This window comes from Pelobates fuscus, chromosome 7 (assembly GCF_036172605.1).
Source record: "Pelobates fuscus isolate aPelFus1 chromosome 7, aPelFus1.pri, whole genome shotgun sequence".
Taxonomy (NCBI): domain Eukaryota; kingdom Metazoa; phylum Chordata; class Amphibia; order Anura; family Pelobatidae; genus Pelobates; species Pelobates fuscus.
In genome coordinates, this window is record NC_086323.1 from 149063416 (window position 1) to 149082470 (window position 19055).

The 19055-nt window shown below is 39.0% G+C and overlaps 1 protein-coding gene across 1 annotated transcript in view; it reads left to right on the forward strand.

Annotated features, from left to right (window-relative positions):
- Positions 1–3278: 3278 nt before the first annotated feature.
- TAFA4 (TAFA chemokine like family member 4) overlaps positions 3279–19055 on the forward strand; it is a 195962-nt gene continuing 180185 nt past the window's right edge. Inside the window, exon 1 of the mRNA XM_063427539.1 lies at positions 3279–3752. The gene's annotated coding sequence lies outside the window, so the exon portion shown is untranslated. The remainder of the gene's footprint in view (positions 3753–19055) is intronic.

The window sequence follows — 19055 nt, forward strand, 5'->3', positions numbered from 1 at the left end:
GGCGAGGGAGCTCTAACCTCTCTGCTCTGCTCTGCTCCCTCGCGCGCGCGCTGCCTGTCTGCTGATACCGCGGGAGCCGGAATATGACGTCATATTCCGGATCCCGCGGTATCAGCAGACAGGCAGCGAGCGAGGGAGCAGAGTAGAGAGGTTAGAGCTCCCTCGCCGCGTCTGATTACAGCACAGCCGCACGCCGCCCAGCAGCCCCACTGGACCCCAGGGAAGGATGCATCATCCACACCAGCTCTCCAGGTAGGGAGGCTGGGTGGAAAATATTTATTTGTAAAATAATTAGTGAGTGTATGTGTCTGTGTGTGTGTGTGTGTGTGTGAGAGTGTATGTGTATGTGTCTGTGTGTGAGAGTGTATGTGTATGTGTCTGTGTGTGAGAGTGTATGTGTATGTGTATGTGTCTGTGTGTGAGAGTGTATGTGTATGTGTATGTGTCTGTGTGTGAGTGTATGTGTGTGTGTCTGTGTCTGTGTGTCTGTGTGTCTGTGTGTCTGTGTGTGAGTGTATGTGTGTGTGTCTGTGTCTGTGTGTCTGTGTGTCTGTGTGTCTGTGTGTCTGTGTGTCTGTGTGTCTGTGTGTGAGTGTATGTGTCTGTGTGTGAGTGTATGTGTCTGTGTGTGCGTCTGCGAGTGACGGCGCGTGCGTCTGCGAGTGACGTCGCGTGCGTCTGCGAGTGACGGCGCGTGCGTCTGCGAGTGACGGCGCGTGCGTCTGCGAGTGACGGCGCGTGCGTCTGCGAGTGACGGCGCGTGCGTCTGCGAGTGACGGCGCGTGCGTCTGCGAGTGACGGCGCGTGCGTCTGCGAGTGACGGCGCGTGCGTCTGCGAGTGACGGCGCGTGCGTCTGCGAGTGACGGCGCGTGCGTCTGCGAGTGACAGCGTGCGTGTGTGAGTGCGTCTGTGTGTGTGCATGTGAGTGTATGATGAGTGTATGATGAGTGTGTTTGTCAGTGTATGATGAGTGTGTTTGTCAGTGTATGATGAGTGTGTTTGTCAGTGTATGATGAGTGTGTTTGTCAGTGTATGATGAGTGTGTTTGTCAGTGTATGATGAGTGTGTTTGTCAGTGTATGATGAGTGTGTTTGTCAGTGTATGATGAGTGTGTTTGTCAGTGTATGATGAGTGTGTTTGTCAGTGTATGATGAGTGTGTTTGTCAGTGTATGATGAGTGTGTTTGTCAGTGTATGATGAGTGTGTTTGTCAGTGTATGATGAGTGTGTTTGTCAGTGTATGATGAGTGTGTTTGTCATTGAGTCTGTGTGTGACTATCAGTGTGTCTCTCAATGAGTCTGTGTCTGTCAGTGACATCTGTGTGTTTGTCATTGAGTGTGTGACTGTCAGTGTGTACAGAGTGTAGCGGAGCGGAGCGCGGTACAGGAGCTTCTGTTTCCTGTACCTGGCCAGACTGACAGGAGGTGCTCACAGAGAGAGCACTCCCTGTCAGTTCGGCCGGGTACAGAAAACTGAAGCTCCTGTACCGCGCTCCGCTCCGCTACACTCTGTACACATTGACACACCAGGAAGGGGAGTGTGACCACTAAAGGGGTGTGGGGTGCACCAAGGGACAGGGAGGGAATGGGAGAGAAACACCAAGAGACAGGGAAAAGAGGGGGGAGGGGAGAAGAACACTAAGGGACAGGGAAGGGACCAGGGAGGGGCTGGTTAAGAGGCCCATAGGTGAAGATGTTTTTTTTTAGGGGGGGGCGGAAAAATGCATCTTCGCCTATGTACCTAAAAATCCAAGCACCGGCCCTGGGTAGGTGTAGTAGGAACGGTATGTCCTGTCTATTTTTTCAGGGATTCTAGTAGCAGAGCTTTAGGACCTGCTTTATGGCTGCACTGCTCCCTTTAAGAAGGGGCCTGAGAGCCCAAACTACTTCTTTAAAGACTGTGGCAAGCGTGCTTTGTAAAGGCTGAAGTTGGAGGCAATGCAGCCAGAGGGGTGGATACTTGCCAAAAAGAGGAGGACAGACTTAGGGGTAGCTTAAAATGTACAGTTAATGGCGGTTTGTCACCGTGACTTCTTACCCCTTTCACGTGTCCTATGATGAATGTTGTATATTGTTTTGCTAAATGCACAATTAATGATTTGATATTCATTCTGCTTGCTAATAACTGCATTGTTAGATCAATCCAGTTCTTAAGATCCTAACATTTTATGTGATGTACTTTGTATAATGTCTCCCTGGCTTGCAAACCCTGTGATTGCATTATCAATGTAACTTGTATTGATTTTGTTACTACTAATCTATGTGAAATACTCTATAGACATAACGTTAACAAAAAAATAATAAAAAAAATGCATACATACACAGACATACGAGAACTGGATCTGACTAGTTTGTAATGTAAGTGCAATATTTTAAGGTGTAGTGTATTTGTTTATTGACCATGGCTCTATCTAGTCGCTGTAGAACATCTTTGCAATGAGAACTGCCAATATTTTTTTGTTTGTAGGTCTGGAGAGAAATGTCTTCAAATAATGACTGACAGCATCCTCTTATCCCTAGTAGTCCTGCAGTATGATGTTACAAGTCTATTACTCAATAAGTGAGACAAGCAGTGCTAACCTATGGCCATCCATCAGCCATTTTTCACAAATGCTCATCATACTTGATTAGCCAGAAATCTCTAGAAGTGCTAAAAAACAAACATAAATATTTTTTTAGGCACGGGCAACCTCAGACCTTCCAACTGCAGATGCTAAGCACTGAAACTCCCATTAACCAACAATAACCAGCCACTGGAGACAGACAACTATGGTCATTGTAGACTACAGTTCTTACAACACTCTCCTAGCTCTCATGCTGCTGAGGACTGCAATTCCCATCATGCTCAACCAACCAAAAGCTCCAACAAGCCATCAGGCACAAAGTAAGCTCTGCTAATCCACTCACATAAAATTCAGCAAATTGACCAAACATAAGCATGGACTACAAGTCTCATCATGCCACAGTGAGAAGTGAAGCTCAGGATATCAGGTTCTCTCATTCTCCCTATGAATACAGTGGATAGAAGCAATGGAGGGGAATGATGTAGTGCTGCTGGAGGTACAGGATAAACCTGTAATAGTGAGCAGGAGTGCATGACACAGTGATAAGGGGGAGGTTCGAAATCTGAATAGGAGTGGCCTGTGCATCAGACTGATCTTTGTCTCATCCAATCAGTTGTATGAACACACCAGCCCTTGTTAGTGTCACTCTGGAATCAAAGCAAAGCATCTGTCTGGGGCTCACTGTGCTGCTTACTGACATCTCTGCTCCAGGAGCAAAGGTTCACATGAATAAAGATCGTTCAGAGATTGAGCAGCTTATACAACAGTAAGCATCACTAGAGCTCAGGGATACCTCCTGCTTAACCAGGACTGATCATCAAAGTACTCCAGATCTTCCCACTTGGTCCAATGATGTCTGCAGGTGCCTAGCTCTGTGTAATCTAGGGACACATTGTATCAGATGGAACAATCACTTCCTCCCTGGCTACTTAGTTGAAAATATATATTTTTATGGCTTAGAAAATTCCATCTCCCGATCTCTGAGGATGCGTGAAACTTCTTGATTACATCCACACTATGATTGTATCTGTTCTATCGGGCTTCAGATATTTCCAGTGCTTTTAACTGAATGCGTTTTTTCATTAATGTGAAAGTCTCGCTATCTGACTAAAAGGATTTTATCATAATGGCAAGACTCTCAAATCCTTCCCTTTGTTGCAGAGGAATCATCAGTGACCCGTCTTATCTGTGAGTAACTGAGTTAAAAAAAAAAAAAGAAAGAAATCATACAAACTCGTGTGCATTCAGGGAATTGTGTCACTTAACAAAAACTTTTAACCCTTTAACACCAAGAAGACAATGCATTGAATACTGCTATGAGCAATAAAATCCAATGCCATGAGTATATGCATTCTATATTAACCTGTAGCCATACACATACAAGGTTTATTGGTTACCTGCTTTCATGTGCATTTATTAATGTGTATACTTATTTTGTTTTATTATATAGGAAGCTCTCTCTATCTCTATTTCATCCCTCCCTCCTCCCCCCCCCCCCCCCCCCCCCCCCACCATTGCTCTCATTGTCTCTCTGCATAGTTACTCGTTAATTGGAGTTTGAAAAAGCATTATGTGTAAATATATTCTGCATTTCTAGCAGGGTTGTGGAAATTAAGGATTAGATTTTAGAATTGATGCCCCTTTCCCACTCAGCATGCTCCCCTCTCTTCGTCTGCCAGTAAATTGGCATTACGTACCCTCCAGACCCAGGCATATAGACTGTTCGATAGCTGTCAGGCTCTGTGCCTGGACCCTGCGCTCATTAGAAGTGCACCCTGCCTGTTACAGAGCCCTGCCAGGTCCCATCTTCCACCATGCATGTAATGAGCATGCTGCCTAATTCGCATTGTGTTATTAGGGGCTGCTTTGCTTTATTTATATTTTTTTAACAGCATAATTGTAGCTGATTGAGGCACGCACAAAAGCACACACACATACATAAAACCAAACACACAGACACAGACATACATACATACTCATACACCTATACAAATGCACAAATACTCAAGGATACCACATATATACACATAACATCCCTTACACATAAACACTCATACACACACGTAATATTATATTTTGTCACCTGTCATTTGGCAATCTTCTGTTCTTCCGAACAATACTCAGAGATGGACACCCTTCCCACACTGTGTATTCAACCCCCTCTACTCAACCTCAGTAAAGTTTGTTTATAACAACTCAAAATGCCAATATGTGAGGCATGTGTTTTTCCTTTACCACACACAGGGCTGCTTGTTCAAAGATAATATAAAAAAAGCTCTCTGAAAAGCTTTCTCTGTAACCATTCACATTCACAATACTTGGTAAAAAAAATTCATTAACTTCTGCACCCATATGTCCGTCAACCATAATTATGCTCAGCCAGTCTTAAGTTTGGCTGAGCATGATGGGAAATGTAGTCCAGACACTCCAGGGGTGTCCATGTTTGTCCTCTGTGCTGTTTGGGGCTGTATGTTGCTGCATTGAGCTGGCTGGTGTAGTAACTGAAGCTGGTCGCTGTCCAGTGCTGAAATCCAATTCTCCTGCCTAGTCTTACACACAATCATTTATCTAGAAACTTTCTTCATTCCGCTGTGCAACATTCTCATAGTTTTGCTAAGAAGCAAGGCTTCACATCTGCTTGCCCAACAAATTGGCACGACAGATTTTGGACAGTGGCTGGCCTAGCCTGATAAGATTTGTAGTCCATAGTTGAGGAACTGTTAGACGCTGCTTAAATCCTGCTCACTTAGTAAATAAAGATTATCGTATGATCAGTAGACATTTTAGAGAAAGGCTTGCTGAGCATTATGAGAATTGCAGTCCATACTTAGTGAACTATCAGACAATGCCCATACTTGATTTTATTGAGTCTCCAAATACAAGAATACCAGTGAGACACCATACTATGGGAAGGCTTGCTGAGCAATATGAGAGTTACAGAAAGGCATCTACACTACATCTCCTTATAGCTATATCAACTATACCAGCACAAATTCAAAAGATCAATTTACTAAGAATGGCTCCTAAATATCCACCCCCCCCCCCCACCAAAACTGCATTGTAGGCCATTACCATGATCTATCCAAGTGATAATAGAACAGGAGTAATCTTTCAGTAAAATGTAATTCAGAAATCTTGGTATAAATTGCACAAAGTGATTAAAAATAAATAAATCTTTATAGAGTATAAAAAAAATAAAAAACGTAGAAGGATAGAAAAGGTTTATGCATGCCACCAAATAAATAATTAAGTTTGAAAATTATGTTTATAATACCCGATTCACATCTCATTTAAGTAGCAGAGAAAGCCTTTAGATGAGAAAGTACTATCTTCAGATAAATAATCGTCTAGTAACTGCCTCCCAGGGATAGCTATATGTAATACACACATGGAGTTTACCTAAGGACTAATGCTGATCATGACAAATTGTATCATAAGCATACAATTTAGCTTGCTACAATTAATAATTGAATCAGATCAGCGTAATAATAGATTAATGACTGCAATTAGCAGGCTGATTACATATAATTAATAATATTTTTTGGTCTACTTGTGAACAGATGAGTCAGTTTCTGGGTTATCAAAGTTGCCTGACGCAGAAAATTTGGATCCATAAATTTGGGTTTATAATATATATATATATATATTTTTTTTTACACATTGAGGTGATTTGTATTTTCCATCAATATTGTTCGTCTAAAAAAAAAAAAAGTAAAAATAAAATTCATGCTATTTCAGATCAATTCAGACATTTGAGCATTCGTCCACTTTTTTGACCCTGAAGAAGTTAAAACCGATAACCCTAATATCATCCAACTCAACTCTCTGATACCTGTAATCATTGCTATGTTCATAGAAATTCAGATACACCAAGTCCTTGAGTGTTTGCTTGGTTGCTGCTAAGTGACTGTTACATAGAAAATGCTCGTATTGTTGTTGAGTATAATAGTAGCAATACCATTTTAAAGGTCAGCAAGCATTCATATTCTTATTTACCTTGGCTCTGTTTTGAAAGACAATCATTTTGCAGATGTTGGGCAATTTACATATAGAATCCTATTCTCTTAGAAATGTGTTTTATTTCCTTCTGGGGGAAAAAATAAGTCGCTGCTTGATTGATGTGGTCCAACTCTTTGATTAGAAGAACCAATAAGAGCTATTGCATTGTCCTTGAATTTCAAGTCACTGGGCCAGTGGTTTAAGGAAATAGCGAGCATGGATGAAGATGTAGAATCATCTGAAAAATGAAGCAGTATTCCTATTTGCTTCCTTCAAGGGTATATTACCCTTGGTATGATGGAGACAAAAATGAGAATATGTTGACTTCCATACCATCTAGTATCGTAGTAGCAATATCATTTTTCATGTTTATCAAATTCATATCTTAACATTCCACCAGTAAAACATGGCCTGAAGCTATTTTGGTATTTAATATAATTGTTTTGAAAGTTTTTTTTTCCAATTGTGTTCTTTTATGTTCTGACTTGTATGGGTCATGGAGAGAACTTTTTATTTTGCTGTCAGAATACTTATTTTCATGACATATCCAACGTTTGGCTCAATGGCCAAGACCAAATCTAGGAAATAAATTTAGAAGAGGCTTATTCTACTAGTATCATTTCGGTAATATGTCATTGCAGATTATCTGATTCTTATTGGCTGAATATTGTAGATTAGATTTTAAAACTTTGTACTGTTTTTGTCAGAAGAGATTCAAACACCTGGATAGCTCTATTACAATTTTTGCAGTAAATGCTGTTGGAATATTTAGAGAAAATCTTACTACAATGGTCCCTAGTTACCAAGGAAAATTAAAAAATGCAAGTTAAATTGCTGTGGTGGAAGACCCTTCATATATATATATATATATATATATATATATATATATATATATATATATATATATATATATATATATATATATATATATGTATATATATATATATATATATATATATATATATATGTATATGTCTTGATAAGCTTTCCCATTGTGTATCTTAATAGTCCTAGTTAATCTCCCAACTGTGACTTGATGAATTGATAATGTACCGTGAGAGATACTATTTTTATGTTTGATGAAAATAGATTGAAGTATGAATGATATTACGTTGTTCAGTTCCAGATGTTTCAAAGAGTTAACATGACCTGTAGTTCCACTTTCAAGTGCGTGATATTCCCTTTTGGCTTGTTCGCGGTTATGGAAACTCAGACTGCAGCACGCATTGGATCAGGACTTATTATTGTGTCTTATTATTTATAGTAACGATTATGTGAACAAAAGTAATTCCATTATGAAATCCGCCAGCAATACATCTATAGTACACAAGGTTTCTAAAACAAAAAATACGAAAATTAAATTGTATCTCTTAGACCTTGACTAATGTATGGGAAGTGTAGTCAAACAGGAGCATGCAAACTGTAATCTTAAAGTGCAAAAATAACTTCTGGTAAGGTATTTCGCATTTCACCTTAGCCAACCCCCGAATAGCTTACCAATGTCTATGGAACAGAATGTGTGTAGTCAATACTCTATAGCTATTCGATGTGTCCTTTAGATAACTGATCCCTTGAAGAATGCAATCTGATCCTAGATATTAGGTTTCCTCCAAGTGACACGTGATTAACATTGTGTAATACCCAAAATCATATCTCTGGTCTTCAAAGGCTTATTTAAGACCATCTTGACACATTTTGTTTTCTTCTTGTCTCAACAATGTTGATGCTTTGTTGAGGATCTAATCAAAACTTTAGAAACACAGCAGTTAATCATAATATCAATGTGCATTTTAGATTGTTTTAATAAATATATAATCAACCAATTAACTGATACGTGTGACTCAGCAATGTGCATATTCTCTTCACGGCCCTCAGCACAATCTTGCCTTTAAAACCATATTCCATCATAGAACAATCTATACATCACAAGAGCCATTAATGATCGTGCATTTCCATGTTTAAAGCTTCTTGATCCAAGGAGAGATCTGACTGCCATTCTGGGGTCAAGAAGGAATTTCGTCCTAGTTTTTGTCTAAATTGGAAAGCGCTTGAAACTGGATTTTTTTTTTACCTTTGTTTGGATCAACAGCAAAAACAGATGTGAGAAAGTCAGAACTTGATGGACACCAGTCTCTTTTCAGCCTATGTAACTATGTAACTAAATATATTTTAGAACCTGATGTATAATAATATTGCATTGAGGATCCATAGTTGTTGCTCATGAGGACTTATGTCCTTCAAGGGCTACCCTAGTTTGGAACCTCCATATAGTGAAAGTACTAAGCTCCATCTTATTCATACTGCACTGTATAGCTATACAGACCATTTAATAAAATGGCTTTATTAACTTACTAATAATGGCTGTATAATCCCACCACATATTGACAAATGTCTGAAACATTGCCCCAGGGAATTAATAATTAATTAGTGGTAGATATGTTTAGAGGTATAATTGTCATCTCATATACTTTTGTTATTCAGTGTGTGAAAGATCTACAGAGTAAATGGGTTTCTTTGCAGAATTATGATGACAGAGAGCCACTGGTGGTGATATATACCCATTTGTTATCACTACCTTTTGGTTTGAATGTTAAATTTTTCCTGTTTGATTTATATAAATCTATAAATATTTATTTGGAAGCATACAATTGCATATGATAAGGCAACATTCAAGTTAAAATTGCAAGAGACTGTATTTTTACAATATTCCCAGAATGCCATGCTGAATGTGTGAATAAGTGCACCAATGATTGCTATGATTTAGATTTTCTTCCCGTCTTTCTATAGGTATTTTCAGTAATAACATGCAATGAAAAAAACATTAAGCAAGAAATGCAAGGAATGACAATGCTCTATGTGCTAATTTGCATGTCTTGCATAGCATTCTGGTAGTGTGTTGTGGATACACAATTATTCAGAGCTGCTGCATAGTTGCACATTTTTTCGCATGATATATGAAGTTGCACATAAGTGGATGGATGGATGGATAAATGGATGGATAAATGGATAGATAAATGGATGGATAGATAGATAGATAGATATACAACGGTATGCATGCACACATCAATTTGTAAAACACTATATTATGTTAATCTCAAAAATAACATTTTACAAACTGAGTTGCAGAGTAATTTCAAAACAAACAATGAACATTTTTCCACGTGTAAAGCAATGATTTTTTTTTAGGAATGTTTGAAAATCACATGATTTACTTTACATTTGATTGTATTTAAATGCATTACATTTTCCTTGACCAGTTCAGCTGAAAAATAATATAAAAATATTAATTGATTCTGTACATCGCTGCACTTGGCCAGCTGTTTCCTTACGTTTGTTTGTTATTATTTAACCTTTAGAAAGCCAGAAGGTTAAACAAAGGTTAAATGCATTTTTACCTATTATGAGTAATAGGTACATCATGATAGAAAATGTTGTTTTGACCATTAACCCTTTAAAGTGAATGGCAGAGATAAGTATCCTTGGTGTCTATAGGTGCTTTAGACTAGATCATAGCTCTATTGCGTACTGAGGCTGATAGGAGTTGTGTGTTAGTTTTTTCCCCCCCTTTTTTAATGTTCTTTTTAGAAGTTCAGTTATTAAACAGTGAGTTGAATTAAGGGTAAGATAGATAAATACCCAGTTCAGAAAACTTTTTTCTTTTCGGACATAGCTATTTTTAACTACATTCTAACTACTTTAATTTGCACGATGTCTATCTATTTACAGCAACTGAGTGTTTAATGAATAAACATCTAAAGGTTCTATTTACGGTTGCACATGCTGCCAGGATGTTTTGTCCCCTGATTTCTATAAAAAAAAAAAAAAATACAAACGTCAAGGTTATACCTTGTAGAATAGGAACTAAACACTACATTCTAAAGCATATGGCATGCAACCTTAATGCACAGCATATATCTTATGTTAATGCCCTTGAAATGTAGTTACAAAAAAATAAATACACACATGTGGGTCTATACATTAAACATGTGTATAAAAATTCACATGTGGGTCTATACATTAAACTGGACCTTGCAAAGAATTGACAAGGGAATTGCAAATTTTAAGCCCACTTGAGAAACAAAAGCATCTATAGCTCATCCTTTTTTCCAGTTCAGCAACATTTGCCGAAAATGTACAATTCTCCGGTCAATTGTGCATGGTTCCCGTTTAGTAAATAAACCCCTGATGATTTTCAAATAAGAATTTAAATTTCTACCAACACAAAGACCATATAAAGCCAGCATATAACTTTTCAGAAAAAAGGGTATTATATTTTATGACTCCCAATATTTTTTTTTTTAATTAAAGTCTGCTATTAAAAAAAAAACAAAAAAAATCATAATAATAAACATAAACAAGTATAAAAAACAAAAAACGAATATTCAGTTTGGGTAGAATAACTATATAATTGATTATGTTTTTGCTGTATTTTTAATTGTATATTTAACAATGTTAAACAATGTGTGCAAATGAATAGCAATAGCATTATCAATAATCCATTATTTTCAATTACATCCCTGTTATCTAGAATGGATAATCAAATATTTTTGTATATGTTAGATAACAGCATGATAAAATACTTGGACAACCAGCATGGTAATTAAATATACAAATTAAATAAGGACTTATCCATATTTGCTCCATGGGTTTATTGTTATATCGATTCAGTTAATGAAGTGAATAAACTAAGCGTAAGGGTAATTTTAATTTATGTTGAGAAGAATTAATGTTGATTGGACTGCAGCATTTTTTTAATGTGTTTATGCTATTCTTGCATATTCTTGGAGAGCGGTCTGTAGTTCAAATTAAATGTGCTCAATCGAACGGATCAACCTACCTTTTACTTTTAATTATCACTGATTAATTGCATGTATATGAGCTGCAGTTTAGGAATTGGGTCAAGGGATGTGACAATATTAAACACACAATTGCAGGTTGTAACATTACTTGAAGTTTGTGCATAACATTATATATTTATAATGTAAGGCAAATTATGGCTCATATTTTCTAGGTCAAAGCTACTAGCCAGGCTCTAAAGTTGATTGCCACATTGAACCTTGCTTTGTAGCATGATCTCTGGGGAAAGACAGGGCAGTAGTACACAAAATTAAACATGCAGTTTGTGGTGATCTTTAAAGTGTTCCCTCTACGGAGCCTTTGTTGGGTAAGGGTTGGTGGCTAATGGACAGATTTTCACAAGGGGACTGCAGAGCTTTAACTGCTGGCGCCCTGCTCTCTTACCTATCCCATATACAATGTTTCGCGGTCAGCAAACACTATTCACTCTCAGCAACAAGGGAAAAAAGGAACTGTCATGGTCACCATAACAGAAGAATAAAAAGGAGATGGGAGTCAAGGGTTTGGAACTACTTACCTATTCATAATGCATGCAATTGTCTTACCCTCAGGCTTTAATTTCACCTCTGAAAGCCACAAGAAGCAGCTGTGTGGTCCACTATCATAGACCTGGGAGTTTGAGGGTTCTGCACAGTATCTTAGCTCTTCCTAGAACTGCACTCTTCTGGACAGAGGTCAAATGTTCCATTTGGAATCTGCTGATGGACAGAGATGTAAAATATTCTACCTGGAATCTGCTGAAGCCACGAGAGCTTCTATCACTACCAGACCTACTACTACATTTACGTTCTGTTTCTAAGTACTGATTTTATAAACTGAGTTTGTTCAATGTTTTATATCGTTCATGCTCAGCAGAAACATTTTATTTCTGAAATGTATTACATTTCAATACATTTAAATATTCTGTAGTTCAGAGTTTTTGTTTTATTTTAGCTTATTAAAGAGAAAATAATGTTGTAGTGTATTTGTTCTATATGCAGCAGAGCTTATCAAGAAACAACTTTTGAGCAATGATGAGTCAGTTATTTTGACTCCTCCCCTGAGGAGCATTGACAATAATGAAATATACTGAAGTATAGGAAATTATTCCCACTCTATATAGTGAGCAATGATTAATTAAATATTTGGTCCTATAAGTACTTGGGTTTTCTGTCCTGTGCTGTATCTATATGGAGCAGGGATGACCAAATATTAAATCTGTAGATGGCAATAGAACTGCAACTGCCAAAATTATTTGCCAGTATTAAGGCTGACTACGCATCGTTGTTGTTGTAATTCTGTCACATCTTGGCAACCCACTGGCCACTTCTGATACTTTTTGGTCTATAAAATGCAATAAAAAAGGACAAACCAGCTGCTATACCTGTAGGTTATACGTGTGTCAGTCTTCCTCTTCAGTCTTTTGCTTAATATTTCACTAGCAATCACTTCAATGTCTAATAAGGGCAGTTAACAGACAGTAAACATTCAATAATACCTGGCACGTGTATAAGGCTATCCTGGTAAAAATCAATATGAGGTTTTCATAATGGGTAGAGTAGATGAGCCAAGTGGATCTTATCTGTTGGCACTGCCTATGCTTCTACTGATAAATAAACAACATCTTGCTTGAAATTATATTCAGCAGAATGACCTCTGAAATTTTGCAAGAAAACAAAGTGAAAACATCTGGGGGGTTTTACGCAATTGTCTGCAATGTCTTTTTTCTTGTAATAATATGAAAAGGTAAAACTAGAACAATTTGAATAAATGTCTCTGTACATAAGTATTTTAAAGAATTACACCTATTGTGGTTACCTATATTTCTTCTCTGCAGAGTTATTCAGAATGTGCATGATAAGGTGTCGGATTGGCACACACTTTAGCCCATTATGCAAGGTCTGGTGTGCCACAGTCTTAGTTGCCAGGTCACAATCATGGTAGAAAAATATGACTGGGCACACAGGATGTAAAGTCATGCGGGATGATTTAATAAAAAAGGGTAAAAAAACAGCAGTGTTTTGACTCAAGATGGAGCCTATATCAAGCTTAAGCTAAAACAAGGAATAGTGTAACAATTGTTAAAACTTGGTATAAATGCTAGCACATACACTTAAAACAAAACAGTAATTTTGTGTATAAATTGCTGTTGAGGGATACCTAAAAATAAAATGTACGTGAATTCATATATATATCAATTTGTGACGAAATGCCTTTTGTCACTGGACTGTTAGGTGACAAGCTGCCCTTTGCCCCCGGCTGTTGGAGGAGCCTGATTGCTAGCCTCCTTCCTCATGACTATGGTCCTGGGGTGTATTGCCATTTAAAAAGACTATTTGGGGCTTATTGGCTTCTAAAGACTGTTTCTGCCCATGGGAAGATGTGTTTCTACCCCTCCCCCGTTTTCTGTCTATTGTTCTCCAGCAGGGCGTTGTCCCAGGCACACTGCCAAACCAGTTGGAACTGACTGCTTTTGTCCCTCCTTGGTTTCTCAACAGCCCTTGCTATGCTTTACCCCATGGCAAATTTACTCTGTTCATGGGATCTGAGCGCTGTTCACCTAGATTGGGCGCTCAGATCCGAGCTATCTGGGGATAGGTTAAATGTGGGGGTTTTGTGTAATATAATAAGAATTATGTATTTTTATTTACTTTTATGTATTTTTGCTGTTAGTGTAAAATGTAGATATTTTCTGTACCTGGAGATAATTGAGTTTACTGCAGTGCCTTAACCCCTTAAGGACCAAGCTTCTGGAATAAAAGGGAATCATGACATGTCACACACGTCGTGTGTCCTTAAGGGGTTAAGCCAATTATCTCCAGGATGGAGAGGAGGGATTTCATTGTGTATGTGGGAGTGTTATTATGTTAATTAGTGTTCCCATTGGTTTGTGTCCCTTTTGTCACAGTTTACCACCAGGTCCAGGGGGTGTGCCTATTGCCTGAAACCTTGTATATAAGGAGTAATAAACGCTCATTGGAGTCAGATCATCTTGTACCTTCATGAAGTTTCGGCTCATGTTTGGGGTTTCGGAGAACTACACTCTGGGGATTGCTATAATCACTATACTCCCCAGGGTATAATCACTAAGCTCTGCTAAGAGCTTGTTCCTGTTCCTGCTCTCTGGAATTCGGAGAGGTCGACCTACTGGAAGCTGGACCATGGTATTGGGTCCTGAGTGGGTGGAGACGGCGAGACCCCAACCAAGCTGCGGCGGTTCGTGGGGTGTGCAGTGGTTATGGTGTCGGGCAGAGTGCTTGGAGTCCTCGGAAAGCACTAGGAGCATCCGTCAGCGGAAGGTACCCGGTCGGGGTGCCAGCGGTTCCGTTACACAGTTATTTGTACATCTCACAGAAATTCATTAGAGAGATAAAAGCTTTAGAGTACATATGCTATATGTGTGTGAATATACGTATATTGGTACCTAGCTACACATATATACAATATATAATATATCATATGGAATGTATATGTAGCTAGGTGCCAATAAATAAATTATATAGGTTTTTAGGTTTTAAACGGTGTAGTATAAAATTAAAAATATATCTGTACATTGTGCTAGCAAAATTGCTTGTGAATGTGCAGCTAAAAACCTATGTTCTTAAAATTTTCATGCAATGTCATCGGTATAAGGGTAAAACCTGCAAATATGGACTCCGTGGGCAGACGTGCAAGGTATTTTGCAGCTCCTAATGTATGTCCACATGCTATAAGAGTTTAGGGGCAGGGTAGCTGTGTGTGCCACTACTTGTCCCTGTCCATTCCATGCAATCACATTTAAAGAAGATGGTTTGCAGTGACTAGTGACTTTTAGATCTGGCTAGTAGCTTTGGATATGATAGTTTGAGTCATAATTATTATATATGTATGTATAGAGTGTCACATTCAGTAGGTGTGACAACATTAGTAAAAATGGCCAAATGCCTTGTTTAAGAGTATTTGTTAAATGTCAGATGGCATTTTTAGGAAATTCATCTCCCAAAAATCTACCATTAAAAAGAATGTTTGTGAATTGGAACAATGCCCACATGTACTAAATACACTTGTTCGGATAAAACCTGACCTCTTTTCAATCAGGGACAGAGCAGCCTGCAGATATGTCTTACAATGTGCTTTAAGACCCTCCTTCCCCCTCACTTGCTGTCAAAATTAAGCTTTAAACCTCCAATGTTTGAGTGAATCTTTTTTCTCTGGCAGATGAAGACTGCTTCATGAGCAGAGGGATCTAGTTTTTAATTGTGACTACAAAACACTTGGATGAAAAGTTACATAAAAAGGTGTTGTATAAACAAAAACAGGGATATGGCTAAAAATGTGAGTTAAAAAGACTCACCCATAAGCTAATAAATTAATTATATTCCAGCTTTGGCACATGGAGTTAAAGGACCACTCTAGTGCCAGGAAAGCATACTCGTTTTCCTGGCACTAGAGTGCCCTGAGGGTGCCCCCACCCTCAGGGACCCCCTCCCGCCCGGCTCTGGAAAGGGGTTAAATCTTACCTTTTTCCAGCGCTGGGCGGAGAGATCTCCTCCTGCTCTCCTCCTCCGATCCTCCTCTTCTCCTCCCCGTCGGCTGAATGCGCACGCGCGTCAAGAGCTGCGCGCGCATTCAGCCGGTCACATAGGAAAGCATTCATAATGCTTTCCTATGGACGCTGGCGTGCTCTCACTGTGAAAATCACAGTGAGACGCACGCAAGCGCCTCTAGCGGCTGTCAATGAGACAGCCACTAGAGGACATAGGGGGAAGGCTTAACCCATTCATAAACATAGCAGTTTCTCTGAAACTGCTATGTTTATGAAAAAATGGGTTAACCCTAGAAGGACCTGGCACCCAGACCACTTCATTAAGCTGAAGTGGTCTGGGTGCCTAGAGTGGTCCTTTAATCAATAGCTTGGTCATTTTTATTGTAGTTCATGTTCACTTGTAGACTAGTCCTTAAATTTTGACCTGTTGGTTGGTTCCGACAATGAGCTTTAAAAACTATTTCTATAATAGGAGTGAAAGACCCTAGATTCAGAAATTCTATAAACTATATTGTATAAAACCATAGAACTTAATGGCACTCTTTAAAACGTGATTACAAATAAAATTACCTTAGATGACACTATGTATTCCACTGTGAAAATTGTACTCAGAGTAACTATTGGCAACATCATTCCTATGCAGATGACACGCAAATCTACCTGTCCTCTCCTGATCTCTCCCCGTCCCTCTTGACTAGTGTCTCTGGCTGCCTCTCTGCTGCTTCTAACTGGATGGCTGCCCACCTCCTTAAACTAAACTTGACCAAAACTGAAATTCTGGTCTTTCCTCCCTCAAATGTTGTTACTCCTGTGTCTGTCTCCCTTCAAGTCAATGGTGCTACCATCAGCTCCACCACACAGGCTCGTTGCCTAGGTGTTCTCTTTGACTCCGACCTCTCCTTCAAGCCTCATGTTCACTCTATCGCCAAATCCTGTCATTTCCATCTCAAAAACATTGCGCGCATCCGCCCCTACTTAACGCCAGATGCGACTAAGGTGTTGGTCCATTCCACTGTACTTTCTCGCCTTGTCTACTGTAATCCACTTCTCAGTGGTCTTACGTGCTCCCAACTTGCGCCGTTACAGTCCATAATGAATGCGGCGGCGAGGCTCATCTTCCTGTCCGCCCGCACCTCCCATGCCTCACCCTTCTGTCAGTCCCTACATTGGCTTCCTATAAAATATAGAGCTCAATTTAAAATTCTGGTTCTTGCTTTCAAATGTCTACATAAGGCTGCTCCCACCTATCTATCCTCCCTTATACACAAGTATGTCCCGTCTAGGCCCTTACGATCTGCTGAAGACTTACGTCTATCTTCTGTCCGTACTCCCACCTCTGATGCTCGTCTTCAAGACTTCTCGAGGGCTGCACCGTTTCTGTGGAACTCGCTTCCCTCCTCCGTTAGATGCTCACCCAGTCTCCACTCCTTCAAAAAATCATTAAAAACCCACTTCTTCATAAAAGCGTATCAATTAAACTCTAAATAGCTCCCAACTGATTCCTCTTCTGCAACTGTCACTAGTCTAATACTATCCTTACCTTTTGTGTCATTTTACCCCACTCCCTCTAGCATGTAAGCTCATTGAGCAGGGCCCTCAACCTCTCTGTTCCTGTGTGTCCAACTTGTCTGGTTACAACTACATGTCTGTTCGTCCACCCATTGTAAAGCGCTGCGGAATTTGACGGCGCTCTATAAATAATATAATAATAATAATAACATGGCCAATTTATGTTTAGGTGGGTTATGGATGTGCTATGGATAATGGCAGGTATGTGCTGTAATCCTGAAGAAATACAAAATATATTTCACTTTGTTAAATAAAAACAATACACCTAGATAATGTTTGTTAGTTTTGTGCAAATATGTTTTAAAGGGTTACTTCAAGCACCTTGACCATTTCACTGTTTAGAAGTGGTTATGGTACTCTGAGTCTGTGTGTGCAGCATTTCAGTTTGAAACATTGCATATACAGAGATATAGTCCAGTGCTAACTGAGGTGTAACTCCACCTGCAGCAGCGTCATTATCCAGCCTAGAATGAGGCTTCTTGGCTGGATAATTTAATGCTGTGCATATTTGCCACCTGTCATCAGCATGCATATCATGTTGGCCACAGATGACCAATAGCAGCACGGCTCCTCCTCTGTGCTGCCCAAGTCCTCTCCTCTGACCATCCCCAAGACGTCCCTCACCTGCAGTCAGGAGAAATTACATCATTGGAGGAGCATCAGGCTGCAGGGATCACAAATAAGCTGTACATTATTTCTATATTGTTTTAATTTTTAGGCGTGGGAGACCATGCCAGTAAGAGTTACTCTAACCATAAACGGTGCTTTATTAAGATACTGTTTTATGGTTGGAGTAACCTTTAGGAAAATGTAGCATGACAGGAGTCTCCTCAACTTACATCTCAATGGTTTACCTCTTAAGAATCACCTCCATTAGATGTCATCATGCTTGTATACTTAGTATCAGGAGCTAAACAAGAGTGTACTGGTGCTCATGAAACCATGTTTTTTAAGGCACAGACTGTTATGGTGTCCTTAAGGGGTTTAGTTCCCATCTAAAATCTTAGTGTTCTCTAGCTCATCAACCAACCCTGTATAATATATGGTCTAGTCTTTGTTATTACCAAGGTGATATGTGTCACATACAGGTAAGTCAAGGATGCTCTGTTTTTTTGGCAAAGCTGAAGCAAAGTACTAAGGACTAGTAGGACATTTCACATAACCAGGCTTTACACTAGATATCGGGCTCTGAGCCTTAGAACATGTAATAGAAAACTATGAATTCTATACCACAGACAGGTAATGAGAGCCAACAAAAGAATATAAGTTTTCTTCAGACCTGTGGAAACATTGTTTTGGGGTCCACTATTTTGGTGTAAAATACCAATATAAAATGACAATATTCCACATTTTGTTAAATGACAATATTCCACATTTCCCGACTTAAAGAATGGCCTTGACTTAAAAAAGGTCAGTGTTTATATGTTCATATACTTCTATATTCTTTGCTAATATAGTCAAACTTACCGTATATAGCTCCTTAATTTTTTGTCTCATGTTTTTTCAAGCACATAGACATGAACCCTGTGGTTTTTAACCATTAAATTGTTCTGATGAATATT